Here is a 22,756-nt window from a genome sequence, read left to right as displayed (position 1 = left end):
TTTGATGCTGGCTTTGAGCTGTCTTCACTCACCACTGTGCTGCAGGCACTGAGACTTAGAGAAACTCCACAGTTAGTAAGAATAATGGTTGGTTAAGCACAGTGAGTCTGCAGAAGGTTCCTTTTTAGGGTCTCAGATCAAATTACCAAGTGCAGGATTTGTAAATGTGTTTCATTATAGGCACCAATTCTGATGGGAGAGGCTGAGACAGGTGTTGGAAGTTTGTCTTAGGACACACAGGGAAACAGGGAAGCAGAGGGAACCATCTTGACAGTGATAAAAGCAAGCTTCATGGAGCACTGAAATGTTCCTCAAGACACCACAGCCACCAAGGAGGCTCAAAACAATCTGGTAGCCAGTATTTCTCTGCCTCTGCTTTTATGCCACCATCAATTATCAACACCCTGCGTGCCTCATGGCTCCTGCTTACCACCATTTATATGGTGGCCCCAGTCTCCACTGCTGTAGGAAAGTTCTCCCCACACCTTGGCCGCCCTAGCCTGTGTCACTCCAGGATCCCCAAGGACCAGCAATCCTCCCCCCGATAGCTAAAGCAGAAAACTCCTAGGGAGGATTATTACAGGTTCCTTCTGGGTCACATGTCTATCCCTACACTACTCACTGTGGTTAGGAGGATAGGAATACACACGCAGCTGGGGTTGTGGTGGTGGTGGTGGGGGGGGGGGTTCCTAATGCAACCACATGTCAGGGGAGGAGTTCTCCAAAGCATAGTGCTCCATTAGCTACTCAAAGCAACCATTTGGGGAAAGAAAAAAAAAAAAAAAAGGTGTGTCATTGGCAGGTACTTTGGGCTTCATGGCCTGTCCTGAAGAAATTCTTCTAAATATATGTAACTGCTTTCACAACTTCAAGTTTCAATTTCTTCTGCTAGAGAACAAGAATTTGTCAAGTTAGATGTTAGTTGGTTTTTTTTTTTTAGATAAATCTCAGATCTGTAGAACGCCCATCAAACTTTGGGGTATGTGCAGAAAGAAGCAAAACAAAAATCTATTAAACACTGTCTTTTTCTCTATCAAGAGTCTTTTAGTAGCAGACTGTGCCCATCGTGTTGCTTTGATTGCAAGCGACAGAAATCAAAGCTGGCAAACCTAAGCGAAATAAAATGTATTGGGAGAATATTGAAAGGAAATAAACAGGGCATCTCCGAAGGCTGTGAAACAGGAATTGCAGGATTGGTAGGCTTTCTAGTAGAAAAAGGATGTCGGAGAATACCACGAAGATGAAGAGCTCCAGATGCACACGTACGTGGTGAAATTATTTTTTTAAAGGCAGAAAAATCATCTTCATAAAATTCAGGCTAATAGTTACCTAAGAAGTGTAAGATAGGACCAGCTACATCATTGCAGGACCCAATGCAAAAGGAAAATGCAGGACTGCTTGTTCAGAGATTATAAGGGATTTCAAGATGGCAACCGTGAAGCATTAAACCAAGCATGGGACACCTCTGAGCATGGAGCCCTGTGCACAGGTCACATACCCATGAAGCCATCCCTGAGGGAAGGAGAGGGTTTCAATTGGTGAAGGACACAGAGGAGACTATAGAAGGCTGATCATCTTGACAGTGGTGCTACATGGGCACGTTTTCCATTATTTGTAAATCTTTCATGTGGTTTTATTTACTCTTCCATAAGGGTCGTTGTATTTCACAATTTTAAAAAAAGAAACAATTCTATCTTCTGTCCTGTGTCAACCATACAGCATTCAACATGCCAGGAGAAAGCGTCTGAGTGGCCAAGTTCAGGTCCAATGCCCTTATCCTGGCTGCCATGGGAGGATAGCAATCTAATAATAACAACAAAAAATGAGAAGGCAAACAAGAACGAGACGAAGAAGAACAATAACAGCAGGTGGAAGTGCTAATACTTGCTGGGCAGTTACTGCATGTTTTAGATGCTACTCTGAATTAACTCATTAAATACACACCACAGCTCTGTGAGATCGAGATTTCCCCCAGAGGAAGTGGGTGCTTGGACTTATTGATTACTAAGATCTCACACCAGGAGGGAGAGAGAATCCTCAAAAAGGGCAAGTGGGTGTGTTGGGATACAGAATGGGTGTGGGTAGCTGAGAAATGCCAAAGTCCACTACATGGGCCGAGGAGACAAAAGGGCTTTGGTACAGGTTATTCCTATTTGCATTTGATAATTATTGGTTGATTTTCAAAGTTTAATGCCCTATGCTAGGTAACATACAAAGAAAACAAAGTTGAACAGGACAGTGACCTGTTACTATATGTCACTTAAGAGAAAAGAGGGGAAAAGGGAAAAGATACCCCTAAGGAAGTTCAAGTATGAAGAAATAATGTAGGAAGTGCTTGGAACTAAGGAATATGAGAGTTGGGTGTGTCCAGAGGCACTATTATCATATTACATGCTGCATTCTCAAGGTGGCTTCAGCCCTGCAAAGACGGACTCAGATAAGCCAAGCCTTGCTAAGCGGGACATTTCTTCTACAGTGAGTCTGCCCTCAGAGCTAACCTGACCACAGACATCATCGCTTTTTTACCAGGTTGGAACAGCTGAGGAGCATGACTACACACATTAGATTCACAGATATGTAAGGCTGCCAAGTAGGGGCCTCATCAAGAGGCAGAAATCTGGAAATCCCATTAGCGACAGATGCAGCCCAGCATGCATGTCTGGGGAGGCCCTGGCTGCAGCCCTTTGGGACCAAGGCAGATTCATCTTGGATCACGACAGCCACTCCAGGACAACCTGAGACCAGTGTGAGGGGGAGACATGTCACAAGGAAGGAGTGGATAAAGCCAGGCAGGTAGCAGCCATCCACTTGACCCAGGGCAGGCTAACGAGGCCAATTGTTGGAGGTTCTCTAACCTGAGGTTTGAATTAATAGGAACCTGAGTTTGAATCCAGCCTCTATGACTTCCCCTTGAGCAAGCTACTTCACCTGTCTCTGCCTCAGTTTCCCCATCTGCCAAAGGGGGATGACGCACCCTAGGGCTGTTAGGATTAAATAGGGTGATACATTTATACACTCGCAATGGTAATTATTGTAGCTGGTGTCCCGTATAAAATAAGAGATTGAATAAAAGGCTCTCTAAGTCCCTTTCTAATGCTAACATTCTGTGACAATCTTAAAGCAAAAGAATTTACGACTTTAGATTTCTAGTAACAGAACTTGAAGGCATTACCTGTGAGTGTATTTTTACTTCTATTTTCATGTCTGTTCAAATCTCTGATGATATTCCTGCACCAGTTCATGAGAAAGACAAGAATTTTAACCTAACCACGTTAGCATTTACAATCAGTGCAGCCAAATGTTGAATAAGGAGGGAAACTTGGCGACCTGGCTTGTCTATTTTTAATCAGTCCTCCTTTTTACAGAGAGTTCATTCAGGAAGGGCTGAATTGAGGCCGAAGGGGACACACGTAAATGTGAAGATGGTCACATGACAGGCGAATTCCAGATTTAGAAGTTCAACGTGGAGATTATACTTGCTGGAAATATTCTTAATGTATATTTTAGTGGTAAATTGTTAACATTCTTTCCATATTTCCTGACCTCAGTTATTCCCTTTCCTCCAGTGTGGTTAAGGGTAAAATTCAGGAATGGATAACTTTCAGAGAACCGAGGAGACAGGACTTTGCCTGTGGTCAGAAAAAAAAAGGGGGGGGGGGTAATTTTAGTTGCTTCGAAGCTGGTTTGTGAGAAGTCAGGGGCGGGAAGGCAGTGGGAGGAGGCCTCTCCAGGGGCCCAGCTGAGGCTCCAACTCCCCATTTGTCTTAATTTGGCTTGTGGTTCCGAAGGCCCAGGGAAAACACAGACTTCCACTAATGTAATACCCAGGCAGAATGTTGGAAGGAAAAAAGCTTAGACATTTTGGTCAAACTATAGAAAATAAAGGCAATAAATTGTAAAAGCAGATGAGACCTTCCCGATGAAGGTACCAAACTATCTCAAAACCAATAAAAGAGTCCTTCAAATACACCCTCAAAGCAACCAGACTGTTTATGGTTGTGTCACATTTATGACCCACAAAAGTAGCAGTCAACTAATGTCATTATAAAACTCTGATTTATAGGCACTTACACTGGATGTTTCCTCCTACTGGGACCCCAGATTTGACAGGACCACCTCCCTACTTGCATGAGGAATTCTTGTTGTAACTGGGGACCACAGATGTCCAGCAGCCAAGATGGTCCCTGTTGATGACAGTTTTACTTATCCCATTTTTTTCAGGGGGCAAAAGTCACATGCATATGGTTGAATTCTTGGTGGGGGCTCTTTCAATTTTCATTATGTTGATAAGCAGATACAAAGAATTTCCCTGGGAAAAAAGATCTCTAATAAAATTATGAATAAATCACTTGGACTGATCCCAGATGGAGAAACCCATGTAATTTTTAGAAGCTGAAACCATTAGATTCTTCGGCAACATTTTGGTAAATTCATTTTTTAAAACAGCAGAAAGCCACAAATTTGTTTGGTGAATTATGTCGATCACCAGATTTGTGAGGCCAGAGACTAGGGGAAAAATGATGACAGTAATCCCGCAAATGTTTGATTTCTACCCCACCCCACCCCCACCCCAAAGGAACAACTATTCTTTCAGAGCCAAGTCCTGACTTCAGAGCTGCCCACAGTCCTACTCTCTGAAAGCCCTGTAGAAAACTAGGGGCGGGGTGGGGGAGGGGAGGCAATCATTTAAAAGAGATCACATTCAGTTTTATTAAAAAACCAAAACAGCTGGGGCATTGATTTGCAAGCTCTGTAATGCCATTGGTATGCCTGACCTGGCCAAGATATTAAAAAGATATTTAAGGAAATGTCAGGAAGTGTCTCAGGCACAAGCTTTGGCATATTCCAACAGCATTATGGAGCCTCGGATAATTCGTCTTCCTTTATGTTTCGCTATGCAGAGAGAAGGGGAGGGAACATTCACAAAATGATTTACTGTGACACAGCCATTCTAATGAAAGCCTGTGCCGCCCGCCAGCACTCCTGGCTGGTCTGCCCCCTCCCAGATGCTCAGCCATATGTCCCATGCTTGGCATGAGCGACAGTTGTGTTGGTGGAGAAATGAATCCTGGGATCTGGGTGTTTTTAACAGAAATCCCAGAAAGCTCTGAGGTTGCTGGCTCAGGTAAGACAGGCAGCAGGAAAGGGCCCATCAGTTTGGGGCTAAGTGTTTTTAAAGACACTTCAGCGGTATAACCACGGGATGGAGTGACATTTACTGTCTCCTCGGGGCCCGAGAGGATTGCTGGAGAGGAGTTCCGGCTCCACTGGTGCAGCTTTCCACCATTGCTGGCCTCCCCACTCAGGTCTCCTCTTTCTTGCCTCCCCCCAGCTGGCTTCACGCTGACTTCCTGCAGCAGCCGCATTCCTCAGTTGCCAGGACCTTGCATCCCAGCTCTTTCTCAGCTGCACATGGTTCCTGGAAGCAGCTGCTGCTTTTGACCATGTGCATTTCCAGCCCCCTGCCTATTGCGACACTAGCTTAATTGCCTTTGCCTCTTGGAATGAAGTCAACCTTTATTGAACGCCGGCTATATGTAAGACATCATACTTGGCCCTGTGAAAGACAGAAAGTAGTCTGGTATAAAGATGGATCTTTGTCTCAAAAACTCTACAATCTACTTGTGAATTAATGCTCCCACCTTAGACCTGGTAAACCTTGGGCAAGTTTCTTAAACTTTCTCTACCTCGGTTTCTCCATCTGTAAAATAGGGGAAGTAATAGTAAGTAGGATTGCTGTAATTAAATTAATGTGGACAAAATGCTTAGAATAGTACATGACACATGGTAAGCATTTAATACATGTTAGGCAGCTTTGAGCCCTAGTCAAAGGAAAGAGAAAACAAGAGAAGTAAAATAATATTTTTTCACTGTATCCTATAAGGGTTTTATACATCCTCACAATATCATGTAAGGCAGGTATTACTAATACCCCTTCATTTTTGAGTCAAAGGAAGCTCTGCTAGGTTAATAACTTGTGCAAGTTTCCAATGTTGACAGAGCTCACAGTCAAGGCCAAAGCTACCCGGTGCCAAAGCCCATAATTTTGAAAAGCCAAATGATTTAAAATGTAAATAATGTTTCCAAAATACTTGAGTATCTATGGCAAGGTGTTAACTCACTGATCTCCCCATAACTTGGACAGAAAAACATTCCAACAAGAGCGTCATGGAGGAAAGACCAACTGGAAAACGTGAGGCTGGAGGAGAATCTTGAGGGATGAGTGCAATTTGGAAGCCGGTAGCAAAGGCCTGTTGACCGTGTGAACAATCAGACAGAAGGAGAAAACTGCACCATCTCTCCAGAGATGGAGCACCAACTGGTTGATCAAAGCTAAGAACTCTTCAAAGTCTAGAGATGGCATGTTTGAATACTTCCCTATGGGCGATGGGGGCACACTGAGGGTTTTAGCAGTGTTTTAGAAAGATTCGCTTTGCAAGAGTACATAAAATAACCTGGAAAGTCAGAGTCAGTTAAGGGGCTGTTGCAGTCCTCTTAGCAAGAACTATCAGTGTCCACTGAGGGTGGTGGCAGGGGTAACAGGTAAGCAGGAAACAGATGGCACCCACAAAATGGGGTTACCGAAGAGGGTTAACAAAGAGCCTTTTTGCAGAGGTCCGGTTGGGCTGGACTCTACCATCAGGAGTAGGGGTCATCCTCTAGATCTAGCCACAGCAAGGAGCTCTTACCACTAGGAGGCAAGGGGCAGAGGGAGAGGAGCAATTCCTGGATTTGGGAGTCGTATAGGGAGGGCTGCCTGGCGCGAGGCGGGAACTCTGGGCTGGAGGGACACAGCCAACCTGCCGTAACCAACAGGAAAGGAGCCAGAAAAATAAACACCCCATCCTTGCCTCCTCCCTCCTCTCTCCTGCCAGTGCCCTTGGGCAAGGGAGCCCTTTGTCGCAGTCCTTACAGGTCAAGCTTTCAGAGAACAGGTTGGAGAAGAGCAGAGCGCAGACCTGGACGTGGTTGGGACACATCCATCACAAGAGGTTTGTTATGAGACTAGGTAATTTACATGGTATGGCGCCGGGCACACAGAGGATACTGAACACTTGATGGTTATTATTATTTCTTATTGTTGTTTCTGTTTTGGTTGGCTTGGTATTCGTGTGTCCAGCTCAGCCCCTCTGGCCTCACCACAAACGAGTTTTCAAATCCCTGCAGTAGCCTGAGAAGTGACTCACTAAAAAGTCAATTGAGTATTTTGCCTGCAATCTTTGGCCTCTCTGTCTCTCTCTCTCTCTCTCTCTATATATATATATTTTTTTTAAGGAAGCTTCTTTAAAAAAACAAAAAACAAGGAGGCTTGGAAATCATCTTTTTAAAACACAACCTTTGTGATTTGTTTCATTGGAAGTTCGTAAGAGAGGAAAGGGGCTTGTTTGTTTAGATTGCTATGCAACAGGAGGCATTGAGTAAATGGTTTCTCGGTTTTTATTATTTTAAACTTCACCCAGGAGAAAAATCGATCCAAGTTTAAGAAACAGAGGAGGAAGGGAATATAGTGTTTTCAAAATTCTAAATGGCTTTGCAAATAATGAACCTTAAAACAAGCATTCACAGACAGAAAACTGCTTCATAATTCTCACTTTCAAGGTAAAATCAATAGACAATGTCTTCATCCAGCCAAACACTTTTTTTTTCCAGCCAATTTATACACTACCTGCTAAATAATCACTTAAAGTTGAAAATGTATCACTTTCAAGCAAATATCAGCAAAAGGTTAAGTGGCCCTAGAAGAATTCTCTTTCGTCTCCCGGCCTGGCTTTCGACATGCACAAAGCACAGCTAGGCAGAAACAATCAGAGGTGAAAAGAGAAGAGGGTTGGATGCCTCCTCAAATTCTCACCCTATTTTAAGCTCCATGCTCAGTTTTGTTTACAAAAGCTTCAGATTCCCCCATTGAACTAGTTCTCATTATGCCTAGAGGTTTCTGGTTGACATTCATGCCGATGCTGACTCTCTCAGATTAGCAGCCTTAATGTAGTTTCTAAATTTTCTGTCCAAGCTGGAGGGGGAAAATGCATACGAGTCGAATGCCCTGAACTTGGTTAAATCGAACATCTGGAAGCCAATGGTGGGGAAAGAGAGCAAAGGTTAGGAGAAAAATAACACTCAGTAGCAACCAGCAAAACAAACTTTTGTCTGGAGCAACAAGGAGGCACTGCAAACAGAGATCAGCCCATGTGGCACCAGCTCATCGTTTAAAACACAATGTCTTACTGCTTTAACTAATGTCAGAATATACCAAGCAAAGTAAAAAGAAGTCAATAAAGATATTAAAATACAGCTACCCCAAGACTGCCAATACTAATTAACACTTTGATACATTTCTTCCCAGGGTTTTTTTAAACACATATATATTCTACATGCATATGCATACAAGTTAGATTGCAAACTAGTACAACGAATATTTTGAAACCCCAAAACAGGATTATTTTACACATGCAGTTTTATGTCTTGCATTTTTTAGCCTAAAATTATATTTACACATTGCCCATATAATTAAATATTCTCAGAATGGTAATTCTTTAAAATTAGCTACATAATAGTTTGTCCAACAGATGTAGCATAGTTTATTTAACCAACCTCAAGTTGCTGGCATTCATGTTGTTTCCAGTTTTTACTGTTACAAATAATATTTTGATGAATATCCTTGAAAGAATATCTTGTAATGTTTTACTCATGGGATAAATTCCTAGAAGTGAAATTACTGGGTGAAAAGCATTTAAAACATAGAGCCCAAGCTACATCGAGAAAAGTTATGCCAACTCTTGGTCTTGTGGGCAACTTATGAAAACACACATTTCGGTACACCCACCACTCCTGAGAATTATCATCTTTAAAACTCTTTTCTTTTTTGAGAGGTGGAAAATTGTGCCTCGATATTTTAAAATTTCTTTTTTTTTTCTAAACATGTATTTGTTACGCCAAACCAACTTTTGCCATCTTTGAAAAACCTGATTTCCTTTTGAGTGGATTTAAGACTGCTGACTCCCTGGGGAAAAAACTTCCATGGGACATGTGAAAATAACTCTCTTAATATAAATGTCACAAAGTCACTGTCAGCCTTCATTTTAATAATAATGCCAAACAATGGGGTCTTCCCTGTCACGTTTGTTAATATAGTCACACCAGCTTTCAAAGCCTAGCACACCCTGAATTACGAGCACAGTCTGGCAAGAGACACTGGCAGCTCTCCAATCCAGAATGACAAGTGAGCATCTCTGTCACTCTGAGCCCACGGGATGATGGAACAGGGACGTGGGACTGTGTGACGTGGATACCCATCAGCAACCTGATACTCATTCACCCCTCATATGTCAGAGGTTCCCAATCTTTATGCCAAGGACCCTTTGACAGTCAGATGAAGTCTACAGATCCTTCTCAGGATAATGCCTTCCACTGCATAAAATGAAATACAGAGAATTATAAAGAAATCTAATTACATTGAAATTTTGCTTTCAAAAGATTTATAAAAATCTGTAACATAGCCATATATGTGCTGTTAAGCAATAAATAACAAGATCTGGTGGCAGATCTAACAACTGCTATAATTGCAAAATAGTAATAAAGATAAAGATATTCCAAGGTATCTACCAACTATGAAAATATTTATCATTTCTGTTAGTGAGAAAGTCCAAGTTCTGCAAATACCATCCTCATTTGTTGCCTACATTCATAATGAAGGAAATGCTGCCTTTCAATGGGAGGTTAGTAAAAGATGTAATTTTTTTTTTTCCCCATCATGGAATGCCTGCGTTGTCTCCCTGGCCCCATGGCCACATGAAGTGTTCTGAAAGTAGGAAATTATGTAAAGGCATTATCTCTACCTCCTCCCACGTCTAGAACTGTGACATTTTCTCTGGGCCCTGTCCATTTTTTTTTTTTTTTTTTTTTTTTTTGCTCTAATTACTACCGTTCTGGGAAGCTGTTGGAACAGGGCAGTAGGGTTGGCCACAATGGAAGATCTTAGTCAAAGGGTTGAAGCCATGTGTTAAAAATACTGTACTTGACGAAGTTGCAGTCCTGCACTCTGGTCACATGCCATGTTTAAGACTGCTCCACCAAGCCTGGGAGCCAGGAGCTCAGGGTTCTAGCTATGGCTTTGTAACTAACCAGCGTGTGACTGTGAAAAAACACCTTGACACTCCTGAGCTTCAGATTTTCTTAACGCGGAAAAAAATAATTTGGAAAAAACAATCTCTAAGTTCCCCTTCCAGCTCTTACAATATTTGGCTTTAAAACTTTCATTGTATTTTGATGATTAATGTAGCTTTCCAAAAGAGTTCTTTAGCATGCAGAACAGAAAGCCTTACCTGTTTTCTAAAAGAAAATTCTGTCCCTTTATCTGTCACTGTCAGTCCCTTTTTCCATTTTTCCCTCATCCTTCTTCTAAAACAGAGACTTTTTCTTTTCCTTAAAGCAACAGAACCAGACTCGTGTTGACTCTGAAGTGGAACTGGGAGTTTCTTGGGAAACCACTTCTCCCCACCAGCTCTGAATGCCTAGGACAGCCAGTCTCTGTCTCAGCGCTGGTTCTGATGTTCCTCAGCCTCTGCTCATAGAGCATCCTTTCTTCCTCGATAGGTAAGTCCCTTCTGTGCTTTTCCTCTGCAGCTCTAGGCAGGGCATCTTAGCTCTCTACGTGTTGCAGTACTGAACCAGTTGAGCAAAGTATTCTGTTCTCCTACTCAAACAGAGTTCACAGAGTAAATATTTCTCATGGATTTTCCTTCCTAATCACACAGCATTTTTCAACACTTGGCATTCTGCTCTGTTCAAGTGGTCAAGGCCAGATTCAGGAAGGTCTGAACCTCAGGTGTCAGAGTGAAAAGGAGTGCCGGGTGAATGAGGGGGGCTGACTGGAACACCCTGGGCCCCATGGGCCCAAAGAACACTGAGAAGGCTGAAGGAAGAGGCTCAGAGGCAGCCCTGCTCTTGGCAAACCCAGGCAGGGTTCCTTTTGATGTGAAGTCTTGCTTGATATTGCTTTGTGTATCTGCATTTGTCCTTGGCAGGCAGAAGGCAGTTCCTTTCCAACAGTGAGGTGCCCTTGTGTATTGCTGCCATCCACTGAAACAGTGATGCATGCAAACAGCTCCCAGGGTGACGGGCCAATGCAGAGGGGAGGCTGGGGCTGGCGGTAGGGGTGCAGAGGATGCTCAAGGAGGGGCCAAGTGCTGAGTATGTCAGCAAGGAAGCTGAGACAGACCTGGGAGTTTATACCAGAGCTCTCAAAACATTTTACCTTGAAGTAGAAACAATTTGAGAGGAGTATAGAGTAATTAGGAGCAAAATATTGCAAGTGATTTCCTTTGCTTGAAATACCAAGAGGTTTAGAAATGTGGATTGCAATTGCTGTGTTATTCTGGGTCAAACAGTGACTTGTGAAAGTTAATAATCACAACTGACTGGGCTTTTCTTAGGTTGTATGGCTATCATCAGTGCTGTTCTCTAAATATTTCCATTTCTCTGCTCTTTCAAGCACAAAGTGAGTTGCACTTCTTGGTCTCCTTGTAGTTGGACAGGACCATGTGACTAGTTCTCACCAATGATAAAAGTGACATGGGTCTCTTCTTGGACAGAGTATTAAATTACTGATGCAAAACTCCCTGGGAGAGTAGGTATAGCTCAGTGGTGGGGTGCGTGCTTAGCATGCATGGGGTCCTGGGTTCAATTCCCAGTACCTCCATTAAAAAAAAAGAAAAAGCTTCTCTGGAGCTCTCTTTCCTCTGTGGAATGGGAATGACCAGTATTTGAGATGGTAGCTTCTCCATCACCCTGAGTCTTTAAATGTCTATAATGTCAGAGTCCCCTGCCAGCCCACAAGGGACAAGTAGCATGAGCAAGAAATCAACCCTTTTGGCTTAAAGTTACTAATATATGAAGATTGTTTGTTACAGCAACATAACCTGGACTATTATAATTGCTGAAGGCCCAGAAGACTCTCCTTTCCATGTCCTTTCACGTGGGGATTAGATATTGAATTGTACTGAACTGATCCTCAACTCCCCTGGGAAAGCATCCTCACTTTATTTAGGTAATAGGCATTTTCCTAACTAGAGAATTTCTCTAGGGGGTGGCATTGCAAGTCGATTGTCTATGGTTGCATCTCTAACTCAGCCTTAAGCTTGGGAAGCTCAAGGTGTTGCAGATAGGAGCCATGATAGGTCCCAGGAGACAAGGAAGATGTTCATTGTGCCTCACTTAGCTCAACGAGAGCCAAGAGAGAAACTTCATCAACAGAATACATGAGTTAAATGTCTCTTTTCATATATTTCTGCTGTCAGAGGGCTTCAATCCCTGAGCAGCTTTTAAGACTGGGAAAAAAAGGGGAAAAGGAAAAATATGGTTGGAGAAAACTCAGACTGAAAAGAACTCTGAAAGAATACTAGCTAAAAATTGGAAGAGATGCAGTTTACATTATAGAAAATAGTTTTCCACCCTGGTAAGGGAGAGGAGAAGGGACATTAGTTGGAGCTTCATATGAGGTGCACAGAGGGCTGCAATTAGTCCAGAAAAGCTTCGAGGAAGATGTTTCAAGAACTACTGGACTTTCAGAAGAATAAGTAGCATGGTGGGTCAGGAGAAGGGCAATACAACCTGAAGCCCTTCTTGGAAAAGGACCTAGATGCCTGGTCAAGGAGACTTTAAAAGAAGGCATTATAGAAGTTTGGCCTGAGGGGTCCAGTGGGGTGATCCATTTTCAGGTGGACATATGAAGGGAAATTTAGGTGGTTGTAGGTAGGCTGATAGAGAAAGTATTTTAAAATAAAGTAATGCTACAAGAAGTACTCGAAGCAAAATATTGCAGTCACAGAGGAGAAGATAAAGTGACAAAAAATGACATCTGCAGTAGCATTTATCACCTTGGGTGGGGGTGGTGTTGGGACCTGAGAGGCCAAGACAAGGAAAACTGCCAGCCTCCGTATGAAGGACGAGTGGATGGTCACAGTGATGTGACTGAGAGTGCTAACTGTCCTCTCGCATCCTTCCTTGCCCCCTTCCTTAATGGAACTCCCCATTTTTAGCTGAGTACACAGCTGTGCAGAATAAAGATTACATTGCTCACATTCCTCTTAAAAGAGATGTCACCATCGGGAGCAAAGACACATAAGCAAAATGTCACACGTGATTTCCCTAAAAAGAGGGGACAAGCTCTTATTTTTCTTTCTCCCTTCCTACTGGCCGGAATGCAGATACGACAGAGCGGTGATGCTGGACAATGAAATGGAAGCATGCGTAAAAAATAGCAGAACTACAAGAGAGAAGGAGCCTGGGTTCCTGGTGGGGCCACCTAACCATCCCTGGATTGCATACCCAGAAATTTTGTTTATGAGAGAGGAAGAAATATGTCTTCTTCACTTAGGCTACTGCCATATTGAGTTTTCTGTCACTTACAGCTGAATCTCAGACCTCATCCTTACTGATTCAAGGAGTAATTTCTGGTACAGTTATGGCTGAGTTTTATTTCCTTCTTTATAGTGTTCTGTATTTCCCAAGATTTCTACAATGAATATATATTATTTTATTTTTATAATTGAGAAAGAGTGTTTGTTTTTAAGGCAGAAGAAGAGAGGACTGAGAACAAGGCCCACACTGAGGCAGAAAGTCGCACTGATGCCCTTTGTAGTGCCAGAGGACCTCCGTCTTCAATTTCTTTTCTTCCATCCCACAATGACTTGTCCTGAGTGGCTATTTCTCTCTGCTGTGCAAGTCTCCTCATCTCCTGTTCCTGTCAGAGTTCGGGGGAAACAGAAACCATTTTAGGAACCTCAAGTAGAAAGGAATTTAATCCAGGGAATTGAGTGCTACAGAATCATTGAAAGAGCTGAAATATGAGAAGATCCCTTTAGATGGGAAGTTCATGTCCCTGCTAGGTTTTGAGGTTATAACCCTGTAGCTCTGAACCAGAGGTCAGGAAATCACTGTCAGCACTGAGAGGTCAAGGAACCGCTGGTAGTTTCAGTTACTCCACATCTGTGAAGCTGGTCACGAGACAGGGGGATGAGAAGTCTGTCCACAGCAAAAAGTCATTTCTGCCAGAACTTGCCACTGCTGCAGAAATAAAAATGACCTCCTACATTTCCCCTTCCAAATCTCACAGGAGGCATCTTAAACCTTGGCAGCAACCTGAGAAATGTCGCTGTTAGCCTTCCAGCCCCAGCAATACAGGGAGTTTGCAACAGGAGATGGATACGAATACTGAGTGCCAACAGAGCATGCCTAGTCCATCCCTTGTCGGTTCCCCTGGAGATGTCTGACGTTCTCAATAACTTTCTTAGATGGCTTCCTTGCTCATATATTTCTCTAATAGACAATTAAAAATACTGTCGTATGTTTATTACATGCCAACGCTGTGTTAGGCACTTCAGCATGAACAGAGTGATAGCTTGGTCCCTATTATCTGATGCCTCTTCCAAAGCATATGTTCAGTGTCTGTTGGATACTCAAAAACCATTGCTAGCTCCTCATTATCTACCAAATAGAGTCCAAGTGCCTTCATTTAAATCTAATAGACTCTCTAGAATCTGACCTCTACTCTTGTTTTCAACCCTATCTATCATTTTTCTACTTAATGAGCTCTGATGGACCAGAAAAACTGGATTGCCTTCTATTCTCAATACATATGCCTCTCTTTTCTGCCACCAACACTTCAGCTACACTGTTTTTCCTCCCTGGAATGTTTTCTTCCCATCGCTCTATGTCAAAGTGCTGCTAATTTCTTAGCGTCCAGTTCAAATGTCACCTCCTCTAGGAAGCCATTCTTGATGCCGTACAGCTGGATCTCCTTCGAATCAAAATCCCTGGAACTTGACCTGTATTCCTGCCATGACATTTAAAACAATCTACCTTGTATTACGGCTTTTTGTATAAACATCATTTCTTCTCTAGTAGACTATGGGCCATCAAGGAACAAGGATTATTTCTTATTTATTTTTGATCTGCCACCATGCCAGAATGTTTATTGAGTGAATAAATGTATACCTGGAAGGCAGTTACTACTCTCAAGATTTTATGATCCAGTAGTCAGATTTTTAAGTACCTTCACTCTCTGCTTTGTAGCATATGAAATCTGAAGTTCTTTCCCCAGCTAAGTGACATCCCTGACATCCGATCACTTAATTCTTTAACTTCCAGTGATAATAAATAAGCTTTTTCATTCTCCCCACATGGCTTTTCATCTTTCATTTCCTGTTACTCTTGCAACTTAGTGTGTAATTTATATGTCTTTTTCCATTTGTTCCTAGACCCCAAGTAAGATGGGAATGCCTCTTTAATGTCTATGGCAATTAAAAAAAAACGATTAGCAGATGGTGTTTCTGTGCTTCTAATCTAAACCCACAATTAATGCAAAAGATGCAGCTTGATTATACACGATAAAGAGTATATTTCACGGGTATATTTTAAAATTCCATATCAGGTAACTCTCTTCAACTTTTTAAATTTATGGAACACTTCCAATTGTAAAGCAAGTCATAGACCCTAATCTTTTCTATCAAGCAAAGTCCTTAAACATGGAATTAGACACAAAAGCATTACATTTAAGTTTTTCTGCCCAATGTAAAATTTACCCTATATTAAAATAGCAGCGTTTATAAATGTTCTGGTTTCCTTTCTCAGATCATGTTATATGTGCCCCTCCTTATACCTAGTTGAGAGTTTTTTCAAGGAAAAGGACATGTTCCTTCTCTTAAGCCTTAATCGTCTAGTGTCTAGCCCATTGTACTTAGTATTCCAGTCTTTAAGCAGGAAGAATTCAAATAATGCTTATTGCAAGTAATTACTACTAAAAATAGCATAAAGTTGCTATTGATTTCTTTGTGCTACGTTGATCGTCCAAATATTACCTAAGCAACTGCCACCCACTGTTCAATAAAAAAATACTTCTTCTAGATATTTCTAAGAACACACCTAAGTCTATTATATGAGACATAACATGGTCTGGGGCTACAAAATGAGTAGGCTCATAACCAGCAATAGAGCTGCATAAATCTGGGCTGTACATGCTATCATCGAGACAGAGACACAGTGCCAGGGGAATATAGCGGAAAGAAAGGCTACGTCTTGTGGGGCTCATCTCCACCAGCCACTGAACATTCATCCATCAGGCATACGTCTTGCTTATGCTTCTGACTTTGTATAAGGAGCACTTAACCCTCCTCTCTCACTAGTCGGTTGTTAAAGCACCTATATCTGCTCTTATCAGCAGTGCAGGCTTTTATGTTCCAGGTAGGTTTGCAGCTGGAGATTACAGCTTGTAGTTCCCTGTGGTCTCATTCTTATTCAAAGTCCAGTTGTGGGAAATACTATTTACAAAGGAGTGGTTCAAGGGCATTGATGTCCATACATTACCCTGGATAGGCTAACTGTTACCCTAGGATTAAATGAGATCATAACAGGGCTGTGAACTTGAGTTTTGATTCCTTGTAGACCACCCTTTTCCAAATGTGTGCCTTAGCCTAAGCCGTCAGCCTATGGGGACAGTCCCATGGAACACGATGGTGATTGCTGCTGTGTTTACAGCAGGCATTGATGTTTTGGGTACAGTCTAAGGAATCACACAGTGACTCCTTTTGAGGATACCCAGAAGTGAAGTTCCTCAAGATCAGGAAAAACAGTTCATATTGTGTAGAGAAGACACTAACCCAAAGCCATTCCCAAGGCTCTCGCCTGCCCTGCTGTCCCTGTAAAGGCCAAGGCAGATGCTCGCTTTCCCAGCCTTGTAGTGAGGAGGGATTCATATGATCCAGTTGTGGCTATCAAACATAGAAAGAAGTCTACAAAGAAGCCTCTTGGATGGCAGTTACTTTCCTGCTGAAAAATACATGTGGGAGGAGAGCTCTTAGACTATCCTTTACCTCTTCTCCCTACCTTGGTCATGGATGTGATGTCTGGGGTTGCAGCAGCTCACTTGAGGCAATGAAGCAATAAGAATGGTAAAAAAATCAACACCCTAAACATAGTAGAGAAGACAGATAGAAAAGGCCCGAGTCTCTGTTAACATGACCGAACAACTGCCCACCTCTGGATTTCTTATTAAGTGAGAGAAAATCCACAGATTCATGTAAAGCATTATTAGTTGTGCATTCTGTTACTTGAAGCCTAATATACCCTAACCAATATCCAACAACCATATTAGTTTTTGTTTTATAGATTGTTATAAGTCTTGTAGTTAAGCCTGTCTCTGTCTTAGGTTTGTCACAAAATTGTCATTTTTGTGTACCACAAAACTGTATACTCTGCTAATTTTTGCCTCTGGATTTTGGATATTTTTTTTAAACTAGGTTTTTATTTCACCCTGATTCCTCCAAGTACTTATTTTATTATTTGTATTATATGCACTTTACAAGTCAAAATTTTTTCTAGAATTCAGCAAGGTATAAGAAATATATAAACAAACCAAAAGTTTCAATTCTGCTAGAAGACTAAGCAAGTCATTGTTTGAATAAAGATTTCACAGAGGGACAAAATCTGTGCCTCACTCTTTAGTTAAATTCAGTAATTACAATCATTCCTAAGGTTATAACTGAAGTGAATCAGTAAGTAAATAGTGGCCTATTAAAAATTATATTTCTATTAAATTCAGAACTCTAAGATCTTAAACCAGAGGGAACACAGACCTCAGGAGATCTATAAACCTCCTGACATAAGCACTGTTTTGTTTGTACACAAAAATGTGTATTTTTGTGGGTAAAAGCTTGAGGCTTTCATTAAATATGCAAAGTGTGTTATTCCAAAAAACATTAAGAGGGTGAGTATAGCTCAGTGGTAGAGCACATGCTTAGCATGCATGAGGTTCTGGGTTCAATCCCCAGTACTTCCACTAAATTTGAAAAAAAAAAAAAAGGAAAAAGGTTAAGAACTTCTGGGCTAAGTTACATTTACCCTTTTTTAGTCTCCCTCCCCCTGAATCACCATTGTAGTTCATTTGGGTTTTTGCATTTCTGTCAAGACCCTAAACTTCTGTCACATTGTTGATGCCTGCTTCATCCTGGGGGTACACACTCCATAAATGTTAGTTGACTTTCATTGATATTTAATTATTTACACTGCATTTGGTGTCAGGGATGGCAGTCTCTTGTTGATCATTCTGGAGGCTCTGAATCCATCGGCTGCATCCCAGTGGGCTTGGTGGGTTGTAGACACACAAATCAGAGTAGCGTGAGGGAGGAGAAAAATCATTCCCTTCTAGGATAATGCATTTTTCATGAGAAACAGGTCATTACAGAACCAGTGCCTGGTGCTGGCTCTCATTCTACTCCTTCATCCTTCCTCTCTTGTCAAATTATTTTGCCTCCTTCGTCTTCTCTCCGTGTTTCCCCTCTGCTTTATTACTCTGTATTTGATTATTTTACCATCTCCTTCTTTTTAATATATTTAAATGATTTCTACATGATATGTACCTTTGAACTATTTTCTTGCCTGACTTTTGTTCCTTTTCCATCACGCAGCATCTGTCTCTTCGTTTGCTGTTGTGCATGATACCCCCATTCTAGCTGATACACTGGGCAGATTTTCCCCAACTTATCATTTCAGTTCCCAATGCATACAAAAACAATGCTCATAACCTGTTTTTCCAAAATACTTTGATTTTCCCGAAATATTTAACTTTACTGCCCATTGTTATATTTTTCTATTCTCATTTACGTCTGTGAATATAGACTCAATAATTGTGCCAATTTTCTATTTTGTCATGCAAATTCTGTGGCATTTTCATCCCAAATGATGGACTTGACGTGATCAATCCATCACATTTCCTAGAGCAACTTTCTCTTCTCTGTTAAAATTGGGAGTGGGTTGAAGTGAGCCAGAGATTTTTTAAGAAGATTTCTGTCATGAAAGGAGTGACTACTGTGAGGGGAAAAATATCTCAGTGAAAACTTCTTTCATGCTTCTGTTGACAGTTCTTTTTCTTTTTTTTTTAAGCAACTGAGTAAGTTGTAATTTTTACCAAAATTTAATTATATGCAGAGAGTAAACATCTGGAAATCATTCTGCATAATCAGTGTGAACTTATATGGTAAATCCGAGACTTATGTGCCAGAGTTTAGAGATTACAATCTTAATGATCTGTACATTATTCATAAAAGCCTTTGTTTTAAATCTGTCTTCAAGGAATAATTAGAATTCAAGGCATTTATGAAACAGGAAACTCGCCACTTTACTTCTTACTTTATGTATCTCTCCCTCAGGACAGTGGGGTTGTTGGAAGAAGGAGTTAAGTACTGGTTTGTTTTTGGTGTGTATGCTTTTTTCTTGAACTCATTTATTTGTGAAATTTAAGAAGCAGTAAGGATTCTAAGTCAGGCAAGTAAACTGGAAAACAATGAAACTTGAAAACTACCCAGGCGTGAAATCCCCTTGAACTAAGGAATGCTTCCAACATTAAGTCCTCCATAAGCATGAACTATACATGATAACATTCCAAAATTAGTTTTTTGAAGGACGGTTCATAATAGGAAACCTGATCATCTAAAATTAACCCAAACTATCTTCTTACTAACCTAAAATAATAGCCTACATCCCTCCCCAATATGACCTAAAAATAATAGATTGCATCTCACCCCCAAGGTAACTTGGCTTGAGCCCAAGAATTAATACATACATGACACTCAGAATTGCATCCAGAAAAAGACGTGGCGTTCTCTTTCTTGCGAGCTGTCGCAGTGCGGTAAGCCTCCACGGCTCTGTAATCCTGAGTACTGTGCATCGTCTGCACTGCGTTCCAGTGTGAAATGCAGAGAAGCAACACTCTTTGCCGGGAATCAGACTCTCAAGAGGCTGCAGTTTCAGAAGGTGTGTCTCCACACCTTCTGAGTCCTCATTCTAAAAGGGATTGTGTGTCTTCATTCTGAGAGCCGATAACCCAAGGAATTTAAAAGGCTGAGACAGTAAAGAAAAGCTAACACAAGGAAAATGCTTGCTTTTATTTTTTCATTTTGCACAAGAGAGTCATATGGATATAGGCCAGAAGATGCTAGAAGAATTGTAAGAATTCAAATGGTAAAAAGTGGGGAGAAGCAAGGAAGAGGTGAAGGTGTAGAAAATAATGGGAAAGAGAAAAAAGGTGACAAAGGGGGAGAAGCAGATAGCAAGGCTGCATTCTGACTTTTGGGGGCCTTGGAAACTTTTGCCTCTGCAGGCTTCTTTCTCCGTTAAAAAGAAAATTTTGTTTTAATTAGATTTTACTAGAGCATTGGAATAAAGATGAATATATTTATATTGTGTCTTAAAATATTTTCTTTAACCTTTCAAAGTTCATTTTTCTCCTCTGACTTTAAAAGAAATAAAAACTTTCTGTGTGTTCCTGAAATTATTATGGGCCCAAGGTGCCTTTCCCCTGTGCTTCATGGAAAAGTGTGCCCTACAGAGAGGGTGAGGGAGAGGGAGTTAGGAAGCACTCTGCTCAGAAGTGAGGGGAAGAGTTTAACTTAGCAATATAATAATTAAACAAATACATATGTTTGTGCATCACCATAGTCTAGATCTAAATTATGTGTTAAATTATTCCTAATCATGCCAGCCAGCCTTTACTGAACAGTTACCATGTGCTAAGCATGTCAGATGCTTTATCTCACTCATTTCACACAACAACTTGAAAAGTTAAGCAGATGAAGATGTATCTTGAAGCTTTAGGGCCTCTCATCTACTCTGCTTCCTTTCAACTCTGTACCCAGTTTTTAAGAGGGCAGCTCAAAACTGTATATGCTTCAAGCTCTACAAAGCCTGAACCTGTTCATATAGGTGTGTAGAGTGACTGTATTCCCCCAATTCACCATTCAGCTCATTGAAACACAGAAAGGCTAAGTGATTTGTAGACTGTTCTGAGCCACAGGGCTACTTTCTGGCAGGACAGACTTGGGACATTGAGTTTGACTAAAAAAAATCTTGAGTCACAGGTTAGAATCAGAATTGGATGCAACCGTAATTGTAAAGTGCCCAGAACGCCATTCTCAGCCAGCTTCTCCCGGGTAATCTCTTCTAACATCCCCAGCTTTAGCTGTCAGTCAGTGGCTGGTGACCACCAAGTGTTTCAGTTAGGGTGCTTGTAACTGCCATTAGCAAGATTCTCATAAAAGATATGAAAGTGCTCATATGAGGGGCCATCCAGAAGTAGAATAAGCTTCCAAGGTGGCTGATACACAGATTCAACAATGTTGTCCAGGAAATGAGTTCTCTCTCTCTACTCTGCATTCGTCAGTGTTGGCCTCATCCTGCGGCTTGGTACCTTTGTGGCTGCAGGAAAGCTGTCAGGAGCACCAGGGCTGTAGGGTTCCTCATCCACATCCACTGGGAGAGAAAGCCTGGTTTCCTGTGCCTTTCCCAGAAGCCTCCTGCAAACATCTCCTTGGTTCTCACTGATGGGAATTAGATCATATGCCTATTGCTGAGCCAATTTCTGGCAAGTAGGATCATTTTGGGATCAACACTTTTAGATCAACCAGCTCTACCTTTGAGATGAGGTCAATTTCCTAAATCATTTTAAGAAAGGAGTGGAATGGGGGCTGGGGAGTTAACAACAATGTCTGCAATATCAGCTCCAGACCTAGTCTGATAAACGCCCAGTGAGCCTCTCCCTGTCTTACTGTCCACAGTCACATTTGGTGCAACATGTCCAAAATTGAGCCATGGTCTGCCTCTAGAAATTGCTCTTCTTCCCATGTGCCTTATTTGGAAAAATACAAAACCAGAACTCAGAAAATAATTTTCAACTTATTTTACTTCTTCACCACCACCACCATTATTCAGTCAATTATCAAAGCTACCCCCCTCGCCCAGTATCCTTGGCATCACCCTATTTCATCCTCTCATTGCTCCTTACTTGAACGATTGTAACACCCTCCTATATCACCTTCTTTGAGCCACATCCCCACTGCTACCAGAAGTATGTTTCCAGATGGAGTAGTAAGGGAAGGAACGATCATGTCACTACTTTAAATAACTTCCTTTAGCAGCTCTCCATTGGCTTCTGGATAGGATTCACTTATTTATTTACTCAGCATATAGTTACTTGGGATCTCCAACTGTCAGAATCTGGGCTCAGATTTTATGTATCAAAGGATGAATAAAATAGATGTGGTCCCTGCCTTCATTGGAGTTCATGGTCTAGGGGACTCTGGAGGGTGTGGATAGGAGGCGCCTGGAGGGAGGTCCTGATCCACAGAGCAGAGCTGTTGGCCAGTTTTTATAGGAAATCAGAACTTTGAACTTGGGTAGGAGAGAGCTTTGAAAAGAACAAATAGTGAACAGTGCTCCCCATGTCCCCAGAATTTTTTGAACCTTATTAAATTGCTTATTGTACTATCTGCATAACTGTTTGATTATGTCCCCCATCTTTCCCTTTTGACTATTGTCTTGTTCAACTTTATATCCCCAGAGTGTAAACTTTCTGTGCACCTTATTTTTCCATTTCATTCTCTTTGTTTATTTATACTTTGCCTGGGCTCCCCCCACCATAGAAATATTTTGGGCTGCCTGATCCACAGTAGGAATGCAAAAACTACTCAACAATTTACCAGGAAAAATTCTGACACCCAGAAAGTTTAAGCCTGTTGATCAAGGTCAACCACCTAAATTTCCTTTGAAAACTTTCTTCTGAAAATTGGACAAGTTATCACAAAAGTTGAGTTCCGATCACAGGAAGTGTCTAAAGACAGGCTGGATGTTGTGGGTCATTGGTTATCCGTAGGTTCTTGTGGCCTTTTCTAAGCTGTGAATCTACAAAGCACAGTACAAGTTAGGGGTC

At 41.6% G+C, this 22,756-nt stretch overlaps 1 long non-coding RNA gene across 1 annotated transcript; it reads left to right on the top strand.

Moving 5' to 3' along the window:
• The first annotated feature begins 6,835 nt into the window (after positions 1-6,835).
• Positions 6,836-19,655, top strand: LOC116665779. The gene is made up of 3 exons (XR_004322448.1): positions 6,836-6,992; positions 10,430-10,593; positions 13,206-19,655. It is a non-coding gene; the product is annotated as an uncharacterized LOC116665779 (long non-coding RNA).
• Positions 19,656-22,756: the final 3,101 nt, after the last annotated feature.

The sequence above is a fragment of the Camelus ferus genome, chromosome 1, assembly GCF_009834535.1.
Source record: "Camelus ferus isolate YT-003-E chromosome 1, BCGSAC_Cfer_1.0, whole genome shotgun sequence".
Classification (NCBI taxonomy): Eukaryota; Metazoa; Chordata; class Mammalia; order Artiodactyla; family Camelidae; genus Camelus; species Camelus ferus.
The sequence above is the reverse complement of the archived record's forward strand: the minus strand, read 5'-3'. Positions and strand labels throughout refer to the sequence as shown.